The sequence below is a fragment of the Alligator mississippiensis genome, chromosome 14 (assembly GCF_030867095.1).
Source record: "Alligator mississippiensis isolate rAllMis1 chromosome 14, rAllMis1, whole genome shotgun sequence".
NCBI classification, from domain to species: Eukaryota; Metazoa; Chordata; order Crocodylia; family Alligatoridae; genus Alligator; species Alligator mississippiensis.
This window is the reverse complement of record NC_081837.1, coordinates 40,966,200-40,991,709: the sequence shown is the minus strand read 5'-3', so window position 1 is coordinate 40,991,709 and position 25,510 is coordinate 40,966,200. Positions and strand designations below refer to the sequence as shown.

At 53.0% G+C, this 25,510-nt stretch overlaps 2 protein-coding genes across 4 annotated transcripts in view; one reads left to right on the top strand and one right to left on the bottom strand.

Annotated features, from left to right (window-relative positions):
* The window catches only part of CDK18 (cyclin dependent kinase 18), a 50,663-nt gene extending 36,157 nt beyond the window's left edge, over positions 1–14,506 (bottom strand). Inside the window, exon 1 of one of the 3 annotated variants that reach the window (XM_006259890.4) lies at positions 14,229–14,506. The gene's annotated coding sequence lies outside the window, so the exon portion shown is untranslated. Of the gene's footprint in view, positions 1–585; positions 938–14,228 lie in introns of those variants that run through there. The other 2 variants (XM_019477269.2, XM_019477268.2) reach the window with 2 other exon arrangements.
* Positions 14,507–23,462: 8,956 nt separating this feature from the next.
* Positions 23,463–25,510, top strand: part of BLACAT1 (BLACAT1 overlapping LEMD1 locus) — a 67,290-nt gene continuing 65,242 nt past the window's right edge. Inside the window, exon 1 of the mRNA XM_059717476.1 lies at positions 23,463–25,456. The gene's annotated coding sequence lies outside the window, so the exon portion shown is untranslated. The remainder of the gene's footprint in view (positions 25,457–25,510) is intronic.

Below are 25,510 nucleotides of genomic sequence, written 5' to 3'. Positions count from 1 at the left end.
TGCTGTTGCAGCCAGGCTGCTATGGGTACCTGAGCAAGCCCGGGGGTGTCTACACCACGCTGCAGTCGTGCCGTCACTGGGAAGGAGGTTGTGGGTGGGTGAGAGAAAGACCCCGCTGGCATGGGAGATGTCAAGAACCATCATCCTCTTCCCTGCAGCATCTTCCAGCCCCCGTGGGTGAAGCTGGGCAGCTGGGAGATTCCCGCCCCCACACGATGCAGGCTGTGTCGGCTGCCTGCCTGCTTCCCTGCCTCCCAGTAATTGCTATTTTCTTTGTTTTTAATTAGAGCTTTCACTCTCCAGCCCACACAGAGCTCCCAGTCTCCCTGGCTTACTAACTGCGCAGAGGTCTCAGCGTAGACACTGGCTCACAGAGAGCCGGGTTTTATTAGTCCCACCGAGGCTGTGGGAGGGAGGAGAAATCCTCTCTTTCTCCAGGATCACGAGCTCGGCCTGGAATGGCAAATATTAGCACTCTTTTCTACAGCCCTCGGCTCCACGCGGAAAAAGACTCGCTCTGCAGAGTCGGTGCTGGGGGGCTCTGTGCTGCTGCAGCCCGGTCCAAAGCTCGCTCGCCTTGCTTACCTCTACACGACACAGTCCAGTGTCCCGCTCACGTCTGGGATCCTGCAGGAGGGCTGTGTCAGCATGCGTGGATGCAGAGGTCTGGCTGATACCCCACCCCAAAACACACCTGGGCACTCCAGGAGAGAGTGAGGGCACAGCCATAGCATCCCGGTGGTCTCCAGGGCTGTGGGGAGTGCTGCAGGCACCTCTACCCCGTCCCCTGACTGCATCGCCCAGCAGCAGCCTGGACGAAGCCCAGAGGCATAGATTTGCCAGCAGATTAAGGGACCGTCTGGCTCTGGTTAGCAGGAAAGCAGTTGGCAGGCAGCTGCCTCGCCAGAAGGCTCTGAGGGCCATCTAGCAGAGTCCAAGGAGCTCTGCAACCTGCTAATTAAATGCCGTAAGGCTATGAAAACACCACGCAGGAGGGAGGCATTTCAGCCGGTATCGGCGGGTATGTACGGTAGCAGCCCTGAAATAACAGCCTTGCTAAGATATTGGTAGTTTCCCTATTAAAATCATTACTAGCCGGAGCATGTACAGATACAAAGTGGGAGGAGAAGGCCTGGCAGGTCGATGCTCACACGCAATTTATTTCCACCCGCCACTAAAATGCAGCCACCTCTAGTCCATAAATACCTGGGTCTCCCTGCTATTACTTCTTTCAGGGAGGCTCCCCCTGACTTACTTCACAGCGCTGCCCTGAAATGCCCTCCTCTTTTTCACTGCTCTGGGGAAGTGGGGGTGGAGCAGGAGAGATCTTGAGCAGATGCATCCAGGATTCAAATCCCATCAGCTCAGGCCGCCGTGTGCTGATCCGGCTATAAAAAACCGGTCCCTAAGAGCTCGGCCAGATCTGTCCGCAGCCAGAAAGAAACTCCGGACAGAAGACGCAGCCCCCGGGTCAGCTTGCAGCGGCAGCAGTGAGGAGGTTTCTGTCTGCGGACAGCAGCACCACTGTTCAGCATCAGGCCTATAAACCCCCTTGCAGCAGAGTTTCAAATCTGTTTTATTTAAAGCTCCGTGGCAGTCACATGATGACCAGGGAGTGAGCAAACACCGTGTTTCTGCGGCCTCGCCAAGGATGGAGCTAAGCTGGCATTTAACCTTAAGCCAGTGGTGTACTTGCCTTGGATGGCCTGTGCTTGCATTACATGGTTTTTTCTTAGTTAGGAAGGGAATGCAATGGGCAGCCACGCAGGGAGGAATGTAACAGCCCAGCACTTGGCCTCCCAGGATCACAGATACAAGCAATAACCAAGTGTGAAAGCCCAGACACACTGGAAGGCATCTTGCTATGGCCCGCACTGGAGCCTGGCTCTGGACTCTCCCCAGGGGCTGCCCTGGAAACCCGACTGTATTGTTCACATTGGGGAGCCCAAGGTGGCTGGATGTGCGACTGGCCACATTCCTTGAATGCCATCGGCTATGACACCAGCACCCCTCGATCGTGCTAGTCACGTGTGGGCTGGTCTTTGACCTTGACCTTTCATGACGCCAACTGCCTGCACCTCTCTCAAGATGCTTTACAATGATTTGTACTGTTGCTGCAATCCCTAGAGACCCCAGCCGAAAACCAGGCCCTGCTGTTGGATGCCATGCGAGGTGCATGGAGAAGACGAGTGACTTGCATCAGATGCACAGCAGTAGTGATGCAGAGGCAGGAAGAGGACCACGTGATTCCTAGCAAAGCTGCTCGCGGCTCACAGATCCCACGGCCAGAAGATCCCATCCCAATTGTCCAGCCTGAGCTCACAGGGCCACAGAACAGTGAAGCTGTTGGGCTGGCTCTCCCCTGCCACCAGAGAGCTCCGTGGATCTGATCCGATCCCAAGCTGAGCTAAGAACCAGCTGGCTCCTGCCTCCCCTCTCACCTTTTGCTATTTGTAATGCAGGAGCATTGGAAGATGAAAGAGTTTGGAGCCTTGTACATGCACAGAAACTGTACATAGGAGGAGTAAGATGCAGCCCTGCTCAAAGACCCTTCAACCTAGGCATGACTGCTAGATGCCATCTCCATCTTATAGGTGCATCAACCCGAGGCGCAGAGACAGATTAAGTGGATTGTGTATGGGAATGCAGCAGGGTCGTAGCAGATCAGATCACTGAACCCAGGCGTCCTGATACACCCATCTAGTGCTTCAGCCACATGTCTGTTTTCCCTGTAGTGCAGATGCGGCTCTGCACAGACCCTGGAAAAAAGCACCTCTGATATTTACTGTGCCCATCTGCAGCTCTTCATTAAATGGGTTGCTACAGAAACAACCTCGGACGGACTAGGTATGACTGGGATCCAACCTGCCTCACGCGGCAGTGTCTTTCCAGCTTTGCTCTCAGGTTGCAATGAATTTACGGCAGGGGTTTTGCCCTGCTTTTTCCTTCTGGATGCACATGCAATGACTGGCAGCCAAAGCAGCGGTGACTATTGCTGGTTGGTGGCAGGAGAAATGAAAGCCTCCTAGCCCAAGAGACAGCTGTTGGGGTTCCCATTGCGAGAAAACTTGGGTTCTGATGCTGGAAGCTTGGCAGTAGCTCAGGTGCGTTACCTGGAGGCCAGGTTGCTTAAGATGTTATTGGTGCAGAATAAGCAGCTTCCTCAGATGAACTCAAAATGTGCATACTTGCCCTCAAGCTCCACAGCTCGAGCAGGCTTGGCAGAGCGGGCTTGGCAGGGCTTGGGTGAGATGTGTTACTTGCTTCCATTGTGGCAAAGCGGCTCCTTTACAGATCAACTTCTCCTGACATGCAGATGTCACGGGCATCCCCCCAGCTCAAAGGCTTTCTTGCAGGGACTTGAGTGCTCCTGGGGGCCTTTTTTTACTGGCTTGTTGCAGCCACTGGAAATAGGATGCTGCTGCCTGCTGTTAGCACTCTGCCCAAGGAGGAGGGACCGCTCCCGAGGGGAAACAATCCATGAGGGCAGTGATGCTCAACCTTTTTCAGACCAGGACCTATTTGTCGACAGCGATGGCCAGTCCCAACCCAGTGCCCCTCACTCCCAACCCGCTGCCCCCTGCGTAGGGAAGGAGTAGGTGTGTGGGGTATGGGGGCTGTGTGTGGGGCATAAGGGGGTCCAAGCAAGAGCAAAGCCCCAGTTTCCCATATTTTTCTCCTTTAAAGGAGAATCCATTTAAAATTTACAGTTAAATGTAGATTGCTACCCTTTCATATATTCTTGCGACTCACATTTGGGTTGCAACCCACAGGTTGAGAAACACTGCATTAGGGGATCTTGCTCCACCCTTCTGCGTCCCCTGGAGACATGGCCTGCCCACGCTGAGCTGGGGAGATGATTGCACTCGATCCCATCCACACTGGAGGAAGGAGCAGTGCTCCACATGTGATCCTACACAACTTCCCCCTAGACAGGAACCCCATCTCAGAAGCGGTGCTGGCTCAGAGCGCAAAATGCACTGCCTACCTGTATTGACACTCTACCCCCCTTCAGCCCACTTCATTCCTCTCCCCCATCCTTCTCCCTCCTGGCCCTCTCCCTCCTTGAAGCTATCAGTTCTTTTGTCATAACTTAGTGCAGCCTCCCAGAGAGGTCACCACACTTTCTGCATACAGCCAGCCACAGCCTTGGTGTCCTTGACAAGTGAGAAGCATTATGTGTGAGCCTTGGGAACTGAGAAGATAACAGAGCATGCCAGGAGATAGAGAGAGATGGACTGGAGGAGAATGTAAGTCAAGGTTCACCATTTCTTGGGTACTCTGAAGAAGCTGCAGATCCTCTAAGAAATGCAGGCTGGGAATATGTATGAGGCTAGCTTTGCAGAGGAGGGATGGTTTTGTGTTTGGGACACTTGCTTGCACCCAGGAGATGTTCTGCCATAGACTCCATCGCTTCACCTTTCTGATTCTCAGCTGTAACATCAAGATCCTTTCTTTCCCCCATCCTTTGCCCATCTATTAGACTGCAACCTTTATGAGGGAGGGACTGTCTCTCACTGCATGCCCATATACCATCTAACACGACAGAGCCTCATCTCACTTGGGAGCTGTAAAATGAATCATAAATAAGGACAGTGTCCCTGTGGCTTCAGCTTGCGCCCTGATTCCACACAGTCATGGATCCCACATACGCTGAGTTTTTAAAGGTGAGCTTGGCGCCCTCTTTAATTCTTCTTTGTGATGCACTAAGATGGGTAAGCACGTGGCTGAAGAAAATCTTCCCCTGCTTTTCCTTTTTTCTAACAAGCCCTGGTTCTTTGCATATTAGTTAAATATATAAAGCATGGGAGCTCTTCATCCCCGCTGCCTAGTTTTGCAGCATAGCCATACTTCATACTACATAATTGGTGAAGCTGAGCAGGAGCCTTCTACAGCAGCCCTGAACTGCCGAGGCTCTGTCAATTTGAAGGCGGCTATTAGAGGAATAATGCTCTGAGAAACAAGGTAAGGAGCCTTAATGGGGTGAAAAAAGTTGAGTCCAGGCTGTGCCTGTAGTTAATGAGTATTATTCGTACCGAGTTCCAGTACATGCACCCGCTGGATAAATGTCCGTCCTTTTTCTGTTCTGGGAATAAGCACTCAGAGTACACTGCATATATTTTTCTTGCCCTCTATTCCTCTCCAGGTGCTAATGAATGCTTTGGACTGATGATGCCTCTGTTAAAGGCTGACAACTTTTCAAGCTGCACACAAGTGCTACTATAAACATCAGAGATCCACAAGAGTTCTTCCAGGAAAACCAGGGGAGATCAGAGCTGATATTCCTGCAAGCCCTAAAATCAAGAGGGTTAAAGACCACTTGTGGGTCTCCTTTCATATCCAGAGCCCAAGAAGGGCCACTTGAAAAGACCCTGGACAGTTTCCATACGGGTCTCATAAACCCCCTGCGAGACAGAGGAGCATTATACTGATTTTGCCCCGAGGCACAGAGGCGAGGGGATTTGCTCAAATTCAGGCAGTAACTCAGTAGCAGAGCAGCCCTGGATGAACCGCTCCCATCTTGTTTGAAAGCCATCAGGTCAGCTGGGCATGTAGCAATTACCACCTGCAAGACCATTATCATGGTGCTACGAGTTATACAATTAATCCCTAATAAAGAGGGATTGGAAGGGATTATGTGCTTCAATAGAAGGCATGCCACTAATGTTAATTTAGGAAATCACTCCCTCTCCCCAAGATACAGCATCATGTTTTCACAGAATTAAAGACTCAAAGGGATTCCCCTCTCCAGGCTCCTCTGGACAAGCCCCCCTGACTTCAGAGGTGCTTCTTTGCGGTTACTTTGGCTCCTTGTCCCATGGCAGAATTGCACCTTGGGGCTGCTGGACAGAAACCCAGCAGAACAAATCAACGGTGCAGCTAAAACAGCTGAATGTCACAGTCACGGCTCTTTCCAAAGGGCGCGACAATAAGAGAGGTTGATGGTACCAGGAATTCTCATTTTACCAGGGAAAAAGCGCCCATTGTTCTTCCCAGGGGCCTGGAGATTTATTGATAATGGGCACGGCACTCTCGAAACACAAGCGATATTAAGGTGGAAGCTGCTGGAGAGCATTTTGCTTACTGCGTAAGAGGGACTATGACCAGGAAAAGGAAGGCATCTCTGCCTTCAAAACTGTCTTTTGGGCAAGACATAAAAATCACAGTCCTAGCCAGGGGCATCTTAAAGCTCTTAGCTCTTCGGTCCTCCACAAACTCCTAGCCGGGGAACTTTGCCACCTTAAACACCAGCCTCACCTGATGGATTAAGTTGCAAACAGCGTTAGTAAATTCCTGTCTTAAAGCTGAGTAAGACACAGTCTGGCTCAAGTGTCCCTTGGGCTGACCTACAAGCCGTCAGACATCTCCAACTGCAAGCAGAGCAGAGCAGAGGCATTTGGCCTGCAGGGCTTTTGGTTGAGAGAGACTCCCGATGCCTGAAGAAGGGAGATAGCTTACAAAGAACTTTTTTCCAACTACTCAGTTGGTTTAATAAAAGATATCACATGGCTGGGACTTCTAAATACTGCTCTTTTATATTGCTAATAACACCAGAATAGGACAGAATAGCTTCCACCGCTGTTGTCAGGGTGCCTAGCTTTGCTTTCACTGGAGCCACGCTGGTTTACAGCAGCTGAGAATCCAGCCCAGCCCACATATTTTAGCATGGGTGGGTAGTAGGTACAGACACGTTCCTTCATTTGGAAAATTCGGTCGTTATTGCAAAGGCCCCAGAAGCAATCACAATTGCTGGGTTGGCCGTGCCTTTCTGATGGCAGCAGACAAAAGACTCTGTGTCCAGGTCCGAGGTGCGGTAGGTTCCTGGGAGCTGGGGAGCAGGAATCTGACGCTCGGATGCTTGTTCCTGGGGGATTTCTGCAGCACGAGGGGCCTTGAATGTCACCAGCTGGGCTGTCATTTCCCCAGAAAACAACCTGCTGTACCTGAATTACCGGTTCCCTCTGAGGGACAGAGGATGTGGTGATGCCCAGCTGGCCGAGCCCTTTAGTAACAATAGCTCTTTACTTTCTCTAGTACCTTGAACTAAAGGATGCCCGGTCATTTTACTGACACTCATTAAGGCCCAATCCCAAGGCCCCTAGGTCAGTGTCCACCCTGAGTAGTATCTCCGTCCTCTTGCTTTTAGACCAGGCATGTCATTTTTGCCTGTATCTGACTGCCCTTCAAGTGAATCATGCCAGCGTGACTTATTTATACTTCTAGCAAGGCCACTGATGAGGCTGCTAATCTGGAAATGGGACCCACTGTACCCGCTTTCAGCATTTGCTCAGTCAGGAAAGAGAGAGCAATTCCAACTGAGATGTGACATCCTGCCTCCCCAGAAGAACTAAGTCACAGGAGAGCTATTGCTTTCATTGGCGCTCTGCTGATTTACACCAGTGAGGATCTGGCCCAACTGTCTTCATTACCTGTCCTGATCTGTGGATCTGGCTTTCCCCAAGCAGGTGGTTGCACTTCCTTTCTGGGAAGAGACTCCAATCTTGTAGTTGTAAGTAAAGCACTTGGGGTTAGATTTTTAAATGCATCTGAAAATGCATGGAGGCACCTAGAAATGCACAACTCTAAAACTCTAGTTTTGCATTTCTTTTTGTCTCAGACCATCACTGCTACCAAATACATCCCTGGAGGCACCTAGAGGCTTTAAGAAGCTCCCCTAGGTCCTGATCTGCATTTCGGATACCTAAATACCTTAAAAAATCTGAAGGAAGATCAGCAGAGGTTGGTTCGGGAAAGATCTGTATCACTTGCTGCTTCATCAGATGCCAGTTTTCCAGGCTTATTCCTCCACTGAAGATCCCAAGGCATATTAGGAAGCATAAAGCCAGATTCAGAGCGAGGTTACAGGTGGAACATCAGGAACATATAATAGAGAAGCTCATGGTAAAAACTGCTGAGATGCAACTGTTCGTGGCACATTAGGGGTGCCAGCACTTTGAACAGATATCGTTCCCTTAGTTATTGAAATCAAAACAACTACATGGTTGTGATAAATGGGATGTTTGGGATATTTTCTGCACAGGAAGTGCGTGTTTAAATCTGCGTTAAGGCTGCGCAACGTGGGACCAGCCCACAACATGTCCGTGTTGTTTTGGATTTAGGACTTCCACTGCATGTCATCTAAAGAAGGAAAGTGCTCAGGGCTACTAGGGAACCAGCTTGCCGGCACCCCTCCGGCTCTCTCCCGGGTCCCCAAAACTGGAAGGGGGTGCTAGGAATTTCAAATGCCAGGGGTCTCATGGGCGCTGTGAGAGAGGCCGTGCTCTTTGCCTGAGGAAGAAGCACTATCAGGATTCGAGCGGTGGGATCCAGCCCCACAAAGCCATCAGAATTTGAGACAAGAGCTTGAGGGGAGTGAGATCAAACCTGCTCATCCCTCCCCTCCCATGCAAGATAACTGCCCCTTCCTGTGGCTGCTACAGCCACCACCAGCAGAGCTCATGACAAGTGAAGTGCTAGGATGCCCTCCAGCCGGCTAGTGATGCAAATTCAGGACAGCCAGTGCCATACAGCAACCTGCAGGCTACGGGTCTCATTTGCTGCACCCTCCACCTTTCCTCCCAAAGGAAACCAGGTGGGCCTACGTGACCTGTCCGAAACGCTAACCTCGCAGCACCCAAGGACACCAGTCTGAACAATCAGTGCCTTCAGTAACAAAGCGCCCCGGCGTTACACCTATGTCATACAGCATTACAGTTTTCAGATGGCTGCCTCGCCAGGGAAGATGAAAGGGAGACAGAGAGACCTGCACGCAGCAGCTGCTAGCCATGGCACTTGCTTGCATCTCCGAAAGGCATCCAGAGACCACAGCGATGGTGCCAGAACAGATTAGCCCAGAACAGATTGTGTCCTGTGGACCTCTGCTCCAGATGCCTGATCTTGCGGGAATGGCTTCATTTCCTCCCAGATGTTCGCTGCACTGAAGCTGCCCCCTCGACCCTCAGCCGATTTAAATTCAGATTAGCACCTTTAAATAGGAGGCCTGGCTCTGGAGCCAGCGATGGCTGAAGGAGCGCAGGAAAGCATCTGTAACGGGAGCTTGTCTCATGCTGAACATCTCCAGTGCTTTGTCTGACCTCAACCCTTCCCCCTCACCAGACCCACCCATGTCCTGCCCTCGGACACCGCCTGAAAGCGCTGAGCTGCCTGGTTTTTCGCCACCCTCTGGGGGAACTCGACTCCCCAGCCAAAGGTATCCTGGAAAAAATGACCCGATGGGTGTCACACAGGGGGCTAGGAGCCAGAGCTCCGACTAGGCCCAATGCTGCCAGTGTCTCCCAGTGGGACCGTCAGCAATCCATCCATCCTCCCTGTGCCTCAGTTTCCCCATCTGTAAAATAGTCACGATACCACCTCGTTGAGGCATGCAGCGAGGCTTCGATGCTTGCATCCGATCCAAGACATAATTAGATCGAACACACTCAACGCTCAGTACTAATTAAGTGTCTTCATTAGCCAGGCCCTGTGCTTATATTTGGCATACACCAGCTCCACACCCCTCCCCCTTGCCCTGCAGTGACAAGGCTACTCTAGTCCTACCACTGTGTGCTCTGCAAAGGCTGGGCAGAGTTGGCTGGCGCCAGGCACTGACAACACTGCATAAGGGATGAGCGATTTTTCTAAGCGATTATTTCTGCTGTGGTAAAGTCTGACCACGATCAAGGCCCTATCATGTGAGATGCTGCACATAGCCGCTGGGGAGACAGCTCCTGATCCAAAGCGCTTGCACTCCTGTAGGCGAGACCCTAGCTTCCCTAGCTCCCCTCGCTCTTCTTCTTCTCCAACATCCTAGATTTAGCAAAGAAAGGCAGGGCAGGGTCATGGGGCAGTCCCAGCAGCTGGAAAGGCCGGGCAGATCTTACTGGCCTGTACCTTTAATGCTGCTAACCTCAGTCTCCAGCACTAAAGCTGCTCCTTAAGCCATTTCAGTCATGCAATACTAACATTTGCTGCTGGCATTCAGAGCGTGACGGCAATATTGATCCTTCCTCCTTGCTCACCCTTTTAGCTAGTCTCACCTGTCTAATCAACCTTGTCTAAAGGGCTTTTCTACAGTGCATCCGTATGCCTTTAGGTGCTCCGTACCTATAGAATCACACGTGCCCTCTCACTTGCAGCTTGTTTTCTTTTTCCCCATATACGAAGGCTCATCCCTCGGTCTGTCTGAAAACAGGTAGTCCCCTAGCACAGCCAGCTCTGGGCAGGCTATTAGCAGCCCTTGCAAGATGCAGACTGGTGAAGACAGATGGCTGCCGCAGTATTTTGTATCCTAATTATCCCTTCTTTTACTTGATTAAAAAAATACAGTGTTCACAGCCCCCCTCCTCCCTAGGTTCAGCACAGGCTGGTGAGATGGGGAAGTGAGGAAATAAAACCGGCACGCAAACATGTCACTGGCAGCAGCAGGTAAAGCGCGGCGTGACAGATTTAGGAGAAACCAGTGGGCGTCTTGTTTGCTGGCACCATGGTCTTTAAATCCCTCCCAGCACCGCTCTGTGCCTCTCAGGATGGGTGATCTAAGAGATGTGAACGTGCAGCGCGCTATCCACATCTCGTGATACTGAATGTCTCAACCTGAGATGGTTTAAAGGGGCCTGATCTGCCAGGAGAGCGGAGGGGAGGGGAAGAGGTAGACAGCCTCTTCCCTTCCCAAGTGACCGTGCCCCTCTCTGCTTCCCCCAGCCCAAGCATCCTCCCAGGTCTGGGGCAGAGGTTTCATAAACCAGTTTGACCCAAAAGAGTGAGGTCTGATACTACATTCAACCAGATTTATCTTAAACCAGTTTCAGCCCTTTTAAAACCGGTTGACGTGCACTGAACTTGTGTTCTGTTACAGGTTTCAACCTGTTTCTGGTCACTTAAACTGATTCACGTGTAACTTCTGTCCCTAGCCCCAGTGCTCCGGTGAGGTCGGACAGAGCTATTATCCCCGTTACACAGATGGAGACCTGCAATCTGTGGTCACACGGGAAGTCTGAATGCAACTTGCTCCAGGGCAAAGCTGGTGCCCGGGCCGCTGGACCATCCTTCCTCATTCAGACTCACATCCCACCAAACGCTAGCCACGTTTGGAAGCCGTGTACCATGCACACAAGCCCGGATGTCACCAGACCTCAGCTGTTATTCAGGCACCTACCTAAATAAATAGCCAGACTCTTAGGAGAGCTCAGCTCCTCGGAGAACCTGGCTATATAAGTATCCCAGCGGGAATGATGAGTGCTTGGTGTGTCGGGAAGTCAGCCCCAATTGCGGCAGCTGCCTGGATATCTGGCTCTGAGCTGTTCCCTAAAAATAGCCAGGAAATCCAGGAAGCAGAATGCCGATCTCAGGCTGTGGTTGAGGGAATGACAAGGCTGCACCACAAGAAAGCCGGGGAGAGAACATGACACTCAGGTGTCAGCCCTATGCCGCCTGTCTCTGGACCCTCAGTCACTTTTCTCTGTGGTCTGAAAACAATTTCGGTTCCAGGGGGACCGGCTGCCCAGCAGTACAGGCGGGGATGTCGGATGGCCGAGTGGCCAGGCAAGAGAAGAGCAACTTTAGTTGCAGAGAAAAAAACTACCTTAACAGGCACCTTGAATAGCAATGCAAGCAGGATACTGCTTTTGATTACAGATCTTCTCTGCAGAGTGAACTGCCTGCAGGATTGTAATGTGGGCCTCTGCACAACAGGTCGTGTTTGGTTATCTGTTCCTGGCTCCAGACAGCAGCAGCGAGTTTGTTTGGAAAGGGATAAGAAAGCCAATTCAACAGGCAGATCCCCCGCATGGATTCCATTTGCTGAAAGCAGCCAAGTGACCTCTTTAAAATTGGGCCCTTAATAGCTGCCCCGAAGCAGGTCAAAGCAGTGTCAGCCAGTTGGGGCCAAATCTTTTTGGGTTCAATCCACCAGTAACTCAAAAGGACACTCACTCCAAAGATCCTTTTCTGAGCTCTGTATGCCCTGACAAAACGAGCGCAGCGCTAGGAGTCAAGATCCTTAGGTTCCCATCCTAGCTGCATGACCTGGAGTGAGTCAGTTCCTCTCTCCGCTCTGTTTCCCCTTCTCCGGGGTTACTACTGAATAGAAAGCACCAAGGGAATGCCAACTGTGCTTTGGGCAAGACCCCAGACAGATGTCCCCAGCTTGCTGGAGCATCTTGGGTTTGCAATGAAGCCAGAGGAGTATTTCAGGGTGGGTAACGAAAGATAAAGTGTTCTCTGTCCGCAGAAGCCAGCATGGGGGCCGTGGATTCAGAACGGGTTCCACCTGAAAACCCCATCTCAGCTCGCGTCTAACTATAATAAAAGTCACACCGTGGATTTGGAATGCATTAGCTGAAGGTTTAAAACACCCCACTCAGAAACGATATAATACCCAGCAGGGTGCATGGCTGTATATCATCACCACCTATAATAGGTGTAGATGCGACCCAGTAACCACATCCCTGGACACGCACAAGCCAGCGAAGCCTGCCTTAGGCATCCATGCAAGGGGCTGGCAAGGCACGGTTGTTTAGTTAAGAGTGGCCTTCAGCACTGAAAACAACGCTGCGATGCCCTGGAGCCTTGCAAGCCACCCGCCCACTGCTCCACCGCTCTCCATAAGCACGCCTTGCGGCACAAGGCCAGGTCCAGCGTTACCAGCATCTCACTGATAGAGACCCTGAAGCACAGAGATTAAGTGACTCACCCAAGGCCATGCTGGGAGCCTGTAGCAGAGGCAGGGGTAGACCCTGCATCTTCTGAGGCCTGCCCTTCAGCCACCGTCGGACCGTCCCTCCCCTGGGCATGAGGGGACTTTCCGGCCCTCTGTGCCATTGCCTTACTGACTTCCTCCTAGGAAAATCCCCGAGGCCTGATTCCACCCTGTCATCCTCTGTCGTACTGCGTGAGCCTCCATGTAGGGATCTCCTCAGGCAGAGGGACCGGGCAGCATCTCGAAGCCCTATGGGATGGAAGGCTATAGAGTGCCTGTGATGCTGTCGCCAAGGGCCTGGAGCAAAAGGACCTCTCACCGTGCCTCAGTTTCCCACAAACAGGAAGCAACACTGTTCATCCAGAGCACAGCTGCACCTGGAGACCTCAGGCTCTTGCACTGGGTTGGTTTCTCCATTTGCTCCAAACCCTGTGCCCCCCCGCTCCCCCAAATGCTCGGCAGCCCCACTGAAGTAGCACCACTGGCTTCCCTGGATGGAAATCAGTTCTTCCCCCTGTGCGCCGCTCCTTGCTTTGAATGGAGCCTATTGCCTTTCCACTAGCCCTTTCCCTGCCACCTGGGCAAGCAAGCCCCCTCCTCCTCTACCTCTCGCATGCTGCAGCAGTGATTTGGCAGACACAAAGTGCAACCGTCCCTATGCTGGAGCCTCAGGCTGGAGACTGCTATTTCTTCCCTTGCGGCGCTGATGCCACCATTGAGCCCAGCAGCCTGCAGGGCTCATTCTGGCTTGCTTTCATCCAGAAAAGAGCCGGCTTGTGAAAGCATCTCTGGCGAGGGTTTTGGGTGCAGATCAGCTGTATCAGTATCGTTCCCTACCCCGCCGGTGATGAAGGAGAGGATGACTCTGGGGGCGATTTTCCCATGTACTTAGGAATGTGTGAGAGCCCGAGCGATGCACAGGACCGTGACAGCCACAGAAAGTGCGATGGGACACCGCGCTCCCACCCCACGAGGAGCATGTGAACAGAGGTCAGACACGGCAAACCTGTGTACAACTGCCTCTTCCCCTCCCAAGTGCAGCCCTGAAAAGTTTTGCCTTGGAGACCATGGCTTTCTCCTCTCCTCCTCGCACACAGGCCCCCACCTGAGACGGGCCGATGCCCGGATAGCAAACTCCCTGGGGTTTGGGAGAAGGGGGCGGTGGGAGACAGCAGAAAAGAAAGCTCCCACCCCAACCCTGACCCCGACCCCAATGCACGGGGCAATGCCACCCTCTGAGAAGGAGACCGGAAAATCGCCCTGCTCCGTTTGACACCAGCTGCCTTGCCTCAGTTTCCCCTCAGCTCTAACTCTGCCCCTGCTGCCTCCCCCATAGCCCAGCCCCCCGGCACCAGAGGAGGAACCAAGCCCCAGGGGAACAAGGAGGCTCTGCGGGGAAGCACGAGAGAGGGAAAAAGAAAGGGGAACTGCTTCTTTAAAGGCAACCCCAGCCTGCTGGCCCTTTGCTCTGTTTACATTGCCATGTTGCTGAAATGCAACTCCACAACCGGGAAGAGGCAGTTGTACTCACACGGCCGGGAAAGGAGACGCTTTCGCTCACTCACTCTTTTTTCTTTCTTTCTTTTCTTCTTTCCTTTTGGTTCCTTCTCTCCCACCGAGGCCCCCTTCGCTCCCCTGGGTCCCTGCCTCTGCTCTCTCCCCCCGCGCTCGCTGGGCCTCGGAAGTTCAATCCCAGGAAAGGTAAGGAAAGGTTCTTTCTGCAGCAACCTGAGCCAGGAGGCGCTGAGCAAAGGGAGGAGAGAGAGAGAGAGAGAGAGAGAGAGAGAGAGAGAAATCCTCCTGGTAGGGCTGGAGTATTTCATGTGTGACACTGGCCCCTCCCCACAGCTGACATCCCTGCCGGGCAACTGCCAATCCAGGGGTTTGGGCAAGCCCTGCTGGGCCCTGCCGCCTTCCCACAGGCTGTCCCGGCTGCGCAGGGATGGCACGGGCTGCCTTTCGGGGTGGCTGGAGCCGCACTCCCTCCTGCTCGCTTGGAGAACACGTCTGGGCTCTCATCTCGCCTGCTGCCAGAGCTGGGCAAGCATACGCACGCACACATGCATGTATATACACGTGCACACACGCATGCTCACACACCTACATGTGCACACACGCATGTACATACATGTGTGCACACACATGCTTGCACACGTATGTACATATACGTGCAAATGCTCACATACATGCATACACACGTGCACATACACGCACGTGCATGTACATACACATGCACATGCTCACATACATGCATATACACACGTGCACATACACGCACATGCACATACACGCACATGCTTGTACACATGCATATACACACACGTGCACATGCTCACATACATGCATATACACACGTGCATATACACACGTGCACATACATGCACATGCTTGCACACATGCATGTACATACACGTGCACATGCTCACATACATGCACGTCCATACACATGCTCGCACACACGTGCACATGCACACACATGCATGCACGCACACACATGCGCATACCCACCTTATGGTAGCAGTACAACACGGTGCACATAACGGTACCGTGGGTCGTTGCCGTGCCAGGCAGATCCAAGCGGCCAAACCTGGGCAGGGATTCCCTACCGCTCCGCTCCACACAGGCTCTGGCTCTGGGGTCCAATTTGGCCGACAGTAAAAAGAGCAGCCAGCGGGAAAAGGCGAACTCTGGAGCTGCCAGAGGGCTGGGACTCCAGCTGGTGGTGGAAAGGAACATGCTTCCCCTCGCTGCAATGGAGTGGTGCTGATTTACACCCCTGGAGCACCTGGTCCACAGCCATACCAATTCAGAGGTGCAGGCAAGCAGAGGAAAAAGGAGTCAGCAATGGGTCCAATTCAGATCCAGTGCCGGGCTCTGAGCTCCCCTCCCCAGAGATGGGGTGCTGGGTGCAGCCTGCTTGCCCCAGGGGTTTCACTGCTAGCAGCCGCCCCTTCTCCCAGGGATCTCAAGAGCGCTTTGCTGCTGCTCGCAGGAGCCCCTGGCAAGGAGGCACCCCAGAGGTGTCACCCTGGGGGGAAGGAAGCCCATCCACACCCTGGCTCTTTCCACTGGCCCTCAGGGACTTGCAGGGGCTATCAGCAGCTGCAGGCAAATGCTGACAGCCCCTGAGGCTGCTCTAACCCACAAAGGGAGAAAAACGGACCCTTGGGACCTCAGCACGTAGCTTCCATCTCCCCTCCCCTGGCACCTTCACTGGGGCCTGGAGGGATGAAGCTGTCTCACAGCATGCAAACTCAATGGCTCTGTCAAACCAGCCTACCTCTCCCCTCAACGCTGCTGGCTTTGGAATGGGTTTGCCTGCATCTTGTGCAAGGAAATCTCTGCCTACCGCATCTCTGCTGAGTTACGCACTTTTAATCATCTTCATCTTCCCCACTATTTACTCTATTATATTTAGCTTAACACAGGCAGCTTTCCAAAAATAGACAACCATGGAAAATATCAGGCATCGAGGGGGTGCCAACCTCATCTGTTTGCAGCTAATTAATTTCTTATAAACCCTGCTATGTGGATTCCCCTCCCCCCCCCAACCATCTTGGCTGTCACCAGAATTTCGGTAATTAATGTAATCTCAGGTTAAAATTTCAGGGCTGTGCAAAAGGATTCAGAAATAATTATGTGGTTGGGGCCAGGAGTGAGAGAAAGAGATGCTGACAGCAGACCTCTGCAGGGCATGGTACAACACCTGAGACACCAGCCAGCATAGCAGGAGAGCACAGGAGCGAGGGAAAGGGAGGAGAGGCAGATAGGATGGTGACCCCCAAGTCCAAGGGGATGCAGGCTTGCCCTCCACCCCTTTTCTTTCTGTCTCACGATGGAGACAGCCCCATTGCTGGGAGCCTGGGAGGCGAGCGAGGGGACAGCGTTGCAACAGCATACAGAACTGAGCAATGGGGAGAGAGGAGCTCCAGCCAGGCTGTTTCACCCCGATGTTGTTGGGTCACCTGAACATCTCTGCTCAAATGGCCCAACAAGGTGGATAGGTGCTGGGTGGGGCTTGGGGTGTGTGAAGGATTCAGCATCCCGACCCCAACACCAGGGCAGCTGGGAACATGCAGGCACGTCCCCTTCCAGCTCTCTCCTCTTCTGCAGGCTTCTCCAGCCACAACTTGTTGCACATCTCAGCAGACACCCCAAGGGCTGCATGGAGTTGGGAGGCCGGACTCCCCCTTTGCCCCCAGCATCAGAACAGCTGCCATTGCTGCTCAGGTTTGGGGCACACTGCAGAGGGCTTTCTGCTGGCTAGGGAGGACAGATGGCTTTGAAGAGAAGGCTGGGGGAGTGAGACATGGGACTAGGAGATCTGGGTCCAGCTTCCTGATCTGCATGACCTTGGGTGTGTCCCTTAGCTTCTGTGTGCCTCAGCACCCTGACCTGCAAAATGGGGATAACAGCCCACACGCTGTCTCCTTGTCCACCGGAGACTGCAAACTCTTTGGAGCACAGACAGTCTCAGTGTGTTGAAGTGCAAAATGGAGCTTTGATCTTAGCATAGTAGCGGTCGCTACTATTATAGTAGCTACAGTTATAGCCAAAGCTCTCTCCAGTGCTGTTAACTTGGCACCTTGCATTCGTTTAGAACCAGAAAGCAAAGCGCGACTGCAGGGAAGCCATATCTAATGAGGAGCGTGAGCCCATGGCTGAGGACAGACAGAGAAATCGCCAAGAGAAGCAATCAGCTTAGGAGGAAGAGCTGGACCTCGGTGCGAGAGGAAAGAATCCTAGAGCCAATTAGTGGCACAGACAGAAGCCAAGGAGCTGCATCCCCCCAGCTGCTTACTGGGCCATAGCATTTCTCATGCTCCAAAAAAAAACAAGGAACACAAGGAAAATACAAGGGAGTTTGCTGGCTTGCAAGGGAGAGGAAAAATTCCTAGAGCTAGCTGGCTGTTCAGACACCCTGGGAGAGCAGCCAGATTCCTCCAAATGTGAGATGCTCATCAGGATGTGGGTCAGGAACACAGCACGCTGGAACAGCACCAGATGCCATGCCGTGGACCGAGGCTGGACCCCCGTCACCAGCAACATCCCACAACAAACCGTCCCTCGGTCTGTGGAGGGCAGCAGGGTCAGACGGTCGCGGGTCCTAAATCTGGCACGTATCAGCAGAGGCCTCCGAGAGAGGGAGCGGTGCATTGCTGAGGTTGTGCCTGGAAGGCATGTTTCAAAGAAGCCAATGTAATGGCTGAGTGAAACACAGGCATGCTGGTTTCTAAGTCTGTGTTTTCTGCACCGTCCCACAGGCGTTCATGAAGAAGGGCTGCCGAATCACGTGTGCAAGCATCACATTTCATGGGGGGATGTTGCTGAACGCGCGCCTGTTGCAGGGAGGGTCGTTGGGCAAAAATAGGTCGGGTTCAGATGTCGTGACACTTTGCAGAAGCCAGTGACTGTGAGCTCTGCTCCTCCATGGGGGAGATCTTGCTCCATCCCAGTGCCCTGAGGCACAGAGCCGCCAGCAGGTCAGACCAGGCCAGTGAGCCAGGCTGTTCTCTGACAGCAGCCACAAGCTACTCCACTAGATGCAGCCACAGAAATGCTGTCAAGTTACTGGGGGGCAAATCCAGGCACCAACAGCTTAGGCTGCAGCTGGAACCTCTACAGCAGCAGAGACATTCCCATGGGAGATGGGCACATCTGTCCCCAACCCCCTCTCTGCAAAGGCCATCATTCCCCATTCTACCAAAGCATCTGCTAACTTTCCTGCTCCTAACATGGGGCCCCTGCTCGAGCAATCCCGTTCCTTGCTGCAAGGCTTCAGGCCGGCGATGCTAGTCGTGGGCTGCAGAGAAGGCGGGCTGGAGCATTTCTGGGAGCTGCAGAAGAGACTGCTGAGCTCTGAGCAGCATTTTAATCACGGGCACTAGGGATTCACCGGAGCTGCTCTTATCCACAGCGTTCGCCTGCAATCGGTGCATCGGCACCCTGCGGATCAAAGGGGATGCCCGGGAAACGGAGCAGCCCCACTGCAACACCCGGGGCAGTGCTCCACTGCAGACACCAGCGCCCACCTCCCCTCGCTGGGATGAGGGCTGGCATGTAGTAAGGGAGTGCTAGAGCTAGAAACAGATGCCGGCTCATTCCAGGCCTTCACAATGCGGCACATCTGACACTGTATTGCAGACTTGCCTCCAGCAGTACAGATGTACTCGGCTAATCCTTCCTCCAGGAAAGAAGGGGAAGGGAGCACGGTACCGTGCAGGGAGCTAGGGTGTGGACCTGCCACCGTAGTCTCCCATGTGCATAGTCTTACCCAGCAGGACGTGTGAGGGACCCTGTCCTTCAGCAAAAGTGGGAAAGCTGCCTGGCTTGGCTGTAGCCTACCCCCCAGGCAATGACAACAGAGCGGCAGCTGTGCTGGAGATTTGCACCCTGGCTTTAGCCTATGGCAGCCTCTTCACAGGCGGAGATCACCTCTCTGCTGTCTGCCATCCCACGCACTTTGCTCCATCTCCAAGCATTCACATCTGGGCAGATCCCAGAGGATTCCTGCCAAAGCACTTAGAGAGGATCATGTGCATCTTTTCTCCTCCGCTAAACCAGCTGACACACGCTCACACTTTGCTCAGGCGGAGGCACCCGATGGCTCTTTGGGGAGAGCTTTTCGAATCTCACTCCTAAGGAGCACTTTACTTCCCCGCTGCCCTGACATTTGAAAGCAATGCGAGCACCGACACAGGGCAATAAACCATGTCCCATCTCCCCGCGGCCCATGTAAGGATACTCTCTCGTATACGAGCATGGAAACCATTGCCAATAGGCAAATACTGGACTGAAGCAATCACGGAAGCATCCGGTCTGACCTTTAAATGACGCACCAGCAACTCACCCTGAAAAATGTGCAATCGGGGTGCGTGCTTTCAGATGTGCTGCGCGTGGGTTTCCTAGGAGCCGGGCAGCTGCCAAACCTCCTGCCTTCAGCTGCAGCTGTGGGTCCCCAGCACCTAAGGGAAATCAGGCCCACCCTGCTTCACGTGGGGCATCCCGAAATCACACCCTCTGTTGCAAAAGTCAGGTCCGGGACAGCCAAATTTGTGCTGTTGCCCTTCCTGGAAGAGCTGTGCAGAGAGGGAGGCTGTATTCTGCTCCCTTCCAAACTGTGCCCGCCTCCCCTGCCTCAGTTTCCCCAGATGACAGACATTCCTGGAGGCACCGGGAATGCCTCATACATGTTGTATGAGATTTTTCCTATGTCAAGTTGTTCTCTGATGATGGATTTTTCCACCCGCTGAGAAGGGTTTGCAGGTCGCTGAGTAATGTAAACGGGTGATTATTGAGGTAGGTGTCATCGCAGCCTGCTTTCCGCACACGGAGCGGTCTCTGCTCCCAGGCTCTCTATTCAAGCTGCACCGCTCCAACCCAGATTGCTGCTAATGGAAGGGAGGTTGCCAGGGACTCTTTGACCTTGGGCTACTGATCATTCAAGCAGCTCTGACCTCCTTTTCCAGTCTAGAAATTGCCACTTCACTGGTGCAGCTACTCAGGCAGCTCCGTGCCTGCCTGGTCACTGTGGGGCCCAGAAGCAAGCCCTGGCAAGCGTCAGAGCCCTACTGAGGTAGGTGCTGCCTGTACCCAAAGGTAGAGACAGTCCCCACCCCAAAGACCTTACAGTTTTGCTAGATGAAACAAAGAGAGCCTTGTTATCCCCATTTTACAGATGAGGGGACTGAGGCATAAGAAAAAATGGGCCAAATCCTGATACACTTGTTCACGCTGAATAGCACCCGTTCCTATTGATAAGTGCCTCGCTTAAAGGTGTCTAAAACTGAACCCAGGTATCCTGAGCCCCAGACCAGTGCTCTAGCCACAAGATCATCCCGTATAGGAATGAGTCATTTTAACTGCATTCCTACCGGAGATGGACAAAATCAACACGACTCATTGCACGGGACCCTGCACTACGCAGCTCCCGGGAAATAAAAATACCACCCGTAAAAGTACAGCCGGCCAAAACAGCTGACCATAGCAACCAGTGGACCAATGGGAAAACAGCAACTCTAGCAGCAACTAGTCTTAATTTTGTCCACGTAGCATCACCATAACAACCGCCCCACCAATGGGAGCCAGGGAATCATGCACTTAGCAACTAGAAGCAGCCAAATTACGAAGGGATAAAAATTATGCCAGAAGTATTTCTTTTGAGCTTTTCATGTAAGTCCATTAAAAAGTCCTTTGGACACGGCAAAGCCCAAGTCTGAGAGGCAGCTTGGTGGACAAAGACAGCAAAACGATTGATGAGAGGGTGCTTAATAGCTACTCTGCTCCTCCCCAGAGAGCTTTCGAGTTGCACATGTTCCCTGTACAGCCAAGGGAAAATTGCCCTGGAGTGAGTGGTCCATGGTTTGCAATGTCTGCCTCTTGGCTGTGCTCACAGTGATGTCTTCCTACCTGTTGTGCAGCTTGGAGACTGGTCTTCCCTAGACAGACATGGCAGGCACTCAGAATTTGCTCATCCAGGCCATAGAAGTCGTATAGAGGCCTTGCATTGTGAGGGTGAGGTTGAGCCTTTCTACAGAGCAGAGGCACAGATTATGGTCGTGCCATCTTCCTCAGCGCCAACGTGCCATGTGTGAGAAGGGAGACGGTGGGCACTGTAATCCCAAATGGCTTTCCCCTGCCAGGCTCAAAGGCCACAGGTTTCTGGGACTGCAGGATCTGGGAGAAGGCTCTGGCTGTCGGCATTGCAAAGCAGTTCCCAAGCAGGCATCAAAATAAATGGAGAAAAGAATTGGAGAGACTCTACTGCCACTCTGCTACCCGAGGCCCTGACAGAAGGTCACTCGATCAGCATATCTGATGGGAATTAACTGTCCAGAGCCACAAATGGGGAACTGCTTTGCCACAGATGGTGCTCACAAATGGTTGCTGGCTCAAGGGATCTCCATTACCCTGCTGCGTATCTTAGCTTGATACGAGGGTGGGTGACGCGCAGGGTGTAACAACTGGGGAGGATTGCAAGAGGCTTGACTGGCGGGCAACCCATAGTGGGTCACTGAGCTCTGAACAGTTCTCCTAGTGACAGTGAAGTTAATGAGGGGATACAGCAAAGCACCTAATTATCAGCTTAACTGGGACCACCCCAAGATATCACCTGTATCTCAATTCTTCTCTACGGCACGCTACAAGAACCAGGACTCCACAAGCAGATTGCAAATTGCTCCCTTTTCAGAGCTGCTCGCGGCTCTGCACAAGGTGAGTTTGTGGGAGGTCTCGGCCCACTTCTCCAGGGACAGGTGCCGACAGCAGAAATACTTCTTTCCCAAGTGGCCCTCTGGGCTGGCCACCTCGGCAGAGGAGCCAAGGATGGAAAGTGAAATTCAGCCCTGTGCAGAGGGCAGCTTGAGGCCAAACCCTTCCACAGACGAGCCGTGCTCAGGCTGGAAATGTGTTTGGTGTCTTTGCACCCACAACATGCAGGTCCTCAGTGCCTCTGAAACCTGGGCCTGTGGATGTGTCTGTCTGGACACCAAACACTAGGGCCCCATAAGCCAAGGCCCTTTCTGCAATTTTGGGCATGCATTCCTAAAGTGGAGGAGCCAGGACTTCTGTTCTCTGTCTTCATCTCTGCCATTAACTGGCTGCACGGTCTCAAACTAGTTGCTTGCAGTGTGTCTTGCAATGCCAAGAGCCCACTACTCATTTCAACCGCTCAGCCTCTGAAAACTGAGCCGGCAAGTGCCCCGTGTCCCAGCTTCCTCTGCAGGACAAGGGGAGCATTTGTCACCCAGCTCACAAGGGTGTCGTGAGGCTTCACGTTCCCTGCAGAGGAACCCATGAAAGAAAAGCAGACTGCGGTTATTCATCTTCTGGAGAGGAAGAACAGAGCACGTCTCCGCACTCGTGTTGGGAACGCCAGAGGTGACAGAAGCGACCTATATGCAAATGCATAAATCTGCAGGTCTCCCCCTTGCTTCCTGCAAAGAGAAGTGGCCAAACTCCACAGCAGAAGGAGTTTGTTCCCACCAGTGGACCTTGTCCTTTACAACAGCGTGCGAATCAAGCTCCAGCATGAGATAAATTGTTCTCTCTGGGCACAATCCATCTCCGGCTCCTGCTGACTCGATGACAAGCTTCCCCTTTTCCACCAGGCGAGCTCCGTGCCCAGAGCAAACCTCCCTCCAGCTGGAGGTGAATGAGGACATCGAGGCTGAGCACGCAGGCGCAAGCGCTGGGAGCTAGCGAAACCCTGCAGTTGAGGAGTTACCAGGGTGTCTGCCTGCGGGGAGCAATGCTTACAAGCAAGGCACCCAGCGGCAGGAACAGCAGGGCAGACCCTTCCTTCCCCAGTAAGTGTTACGGCTACCTTGTGAGTCTGCCTGAGCCCCTATGGCACATTTGGTGCTTTCTGGATGACAAGATGGGGCAGTCTCTGCCCCAAATTGCTCACAGCCCCAGGAGAAACAGTCAGAGGCCAAAGAGGGAAAACACGAGGGACTTCCTAGACTTGCTTCCTTGTAAGCCATAGGGAAGAGTGGGGTCTTTCAGATGGATGTAGGAGAAGAGAGCTTGCCTCTTAAGTCTTCCTGTGCAGCAGGGATGATGCAGGCAGGGCAGGGAGACCCTGGGAGCAGCAGGGTGGAAAGCCTGGGGAGGTAGAGAAGGCAGGGCAAACCTCAAATGAGACCAGACCCACGTGTACCCCTGATGCCTGCTCCATGTCCTGTCCCTGTGGCTCGTGGTACGGATGCGCCTGGGGAAAGTGCCTGTTGCGTCGCAGAAAAAGCTTGTTCCACCGGGAATTCTGCCTCTCCCCCGGGCCGGGAGCGGGCGAGCCCGCAGCTCAGCTGCCACCTCAGTTGTGTCTGGGGAGAGAAATGGAAACCTCTTGTCCTCCCTGCGCTGACTTGGATTTTGGGACGGATCCACAGAGCCTGCTTTAGCTGACAGCCCTCTGCCCAGGGGAGGATGTCCCCAGTCCTGCCCAGGCTGGACCTCTTGCCTGGGTTTGTAAAGCTGCATGCAGCTCCTGGCAGGTAAATCTATAGTATGATTCTGCTCCTCGCTGAGCACACCTCTGATTTCATTAGTGCAGTAATTCCCCTGGCATGAAAGGCTCTAATGGTATTTGAGCCTGCTATTCCCCACACTCGGTGCATTGTCTATAAACACAGGCTGAAAGCTTTTTCCCTGCCAGACAGCAGGCACCCTTCTCTCCCCCTGCCTGCTGGAAGAGAAAGGCTGAGGATTCAACCCCAGCTCCAACAGATGCCAGCTTCTCTAGGGAGGGGGCAGCCGTGACCTAGCAGGCTAACCAGAGGGCAGGAACCCTGAGACCACAGCCAGCTCTGACATTTTCCTCTGCCATGCTTTCCCCCTCTATTAAAAAAGGAGAAGGCATCTCGGAGATGTCAGGATGAAAAGGCTCCATCGTTCCTGCTAGGCACTTGGGACAGTAGGCAACATGCAGGAGGCAGGGAAGGAGCACATGGCGTGAACCTCCAGCCCCCTTCTTTGCACGCGTGCCTGGCTGTGCTTATCCAGCGAGGTGTATAAAACAACCCAAAAACCTGTTTTGTGAAAAAGCAAACACAAGGGGTTCAGATGATAGCATGTACAAACGTCCCGTAAGGTCCCTGCCAGCCATGCTTCAAGTCCACAGCGGTAAGTGGATGCAGGCTATTAAATATTTCTGAGGAAGGGGCATCCTCTGCAGCTCCAGAACCACCACACCATGGCTGTGGGTTACTTCAGGACTGGCCTGCATGGATTCCCTCTCTCCTCTGATTTGAGCCAGACGCATTAAATCCAGAAACCCCCTGTGTTTGCAGATGCTAGCCCCCCTGCATTCCCACAGCTCCTAAAACAAAAGGAGTGCTATTAAAGCCAAGGACGCTACATCATGGAAGGACTGAGAGCAAGAGGGAAAATGTGAGTTTGCGATCGCTTTTAAATCTGGGTCTATTAAGCAGCGTATGGCTTTAAATCTCTCGTTTTACTGCTGTTCACAGGCCTCCGGATATAACCAACTTATTTTTAGCTGTTTACTTATTAAACAAACATAAGGGAAGGCAAAATGTCAGGGCAATTTAGCATGCTGAGCTGGACTTTGTTCATATACTCTGTCATGTGGCAGTTCTGGACCCTAGCAGCTTTCAGCTTCAAGGGTATGGGGAGAAAAGGTGCCAGTCTGCGAAGGCAGAGTCCCCCAACCCTTGCAAGCCAAACACACGCCAAGTTTGGGGCATCTATCTCAGGGACTAATATGGCCCCCATTCCTGTGGGAGGACTTGCAGGCTTTACTGTATCTAGCTTCTCAACTTCCCGTGAAGGAGGGAAATGTTCTTACTTTCTCTTCCCAAGTAGGAAACAGAGACAAAAGGAGGCTGAAGGAGAAAGTTGAGAGGTATCTGAAGTCAGGTGGAGTTAGGTGCCTAAATCCCTTTCGGGGTCCAGTTATAAGTGACTCGCCCAAGGCTGCACAGGGAGTCTGTGGCAAGACCGGGAGGTGAATGTAATCTGCTGCGTGTGACATTGGTGCCCTGACCACTGGCCTATCCTTCCTCCTCCTCTCTTCTGGGCATGCAAAGTCCCTTCCTTCAAAGCTGGCCTCTTGGATGCTGAAGAGGCCAGGCCCGCTCAGTGCCTCAGCAGTGCCAGACATGCACGGGGCTCTTCTGAAAACCCGCCATTGCCTGCGGCAGCATCACACCCCAAAGAGGCTTCGTGGCATCGTGGGGCCCAGAATTTAACACTGGAACAGGACAGCTATGCCTGGATGTACAGCTTGACCCCAAAGAGGTGAGCAATGATCGGGTCTATGATCAATCCCCAAGGCACAGTTGATCAGCTGTG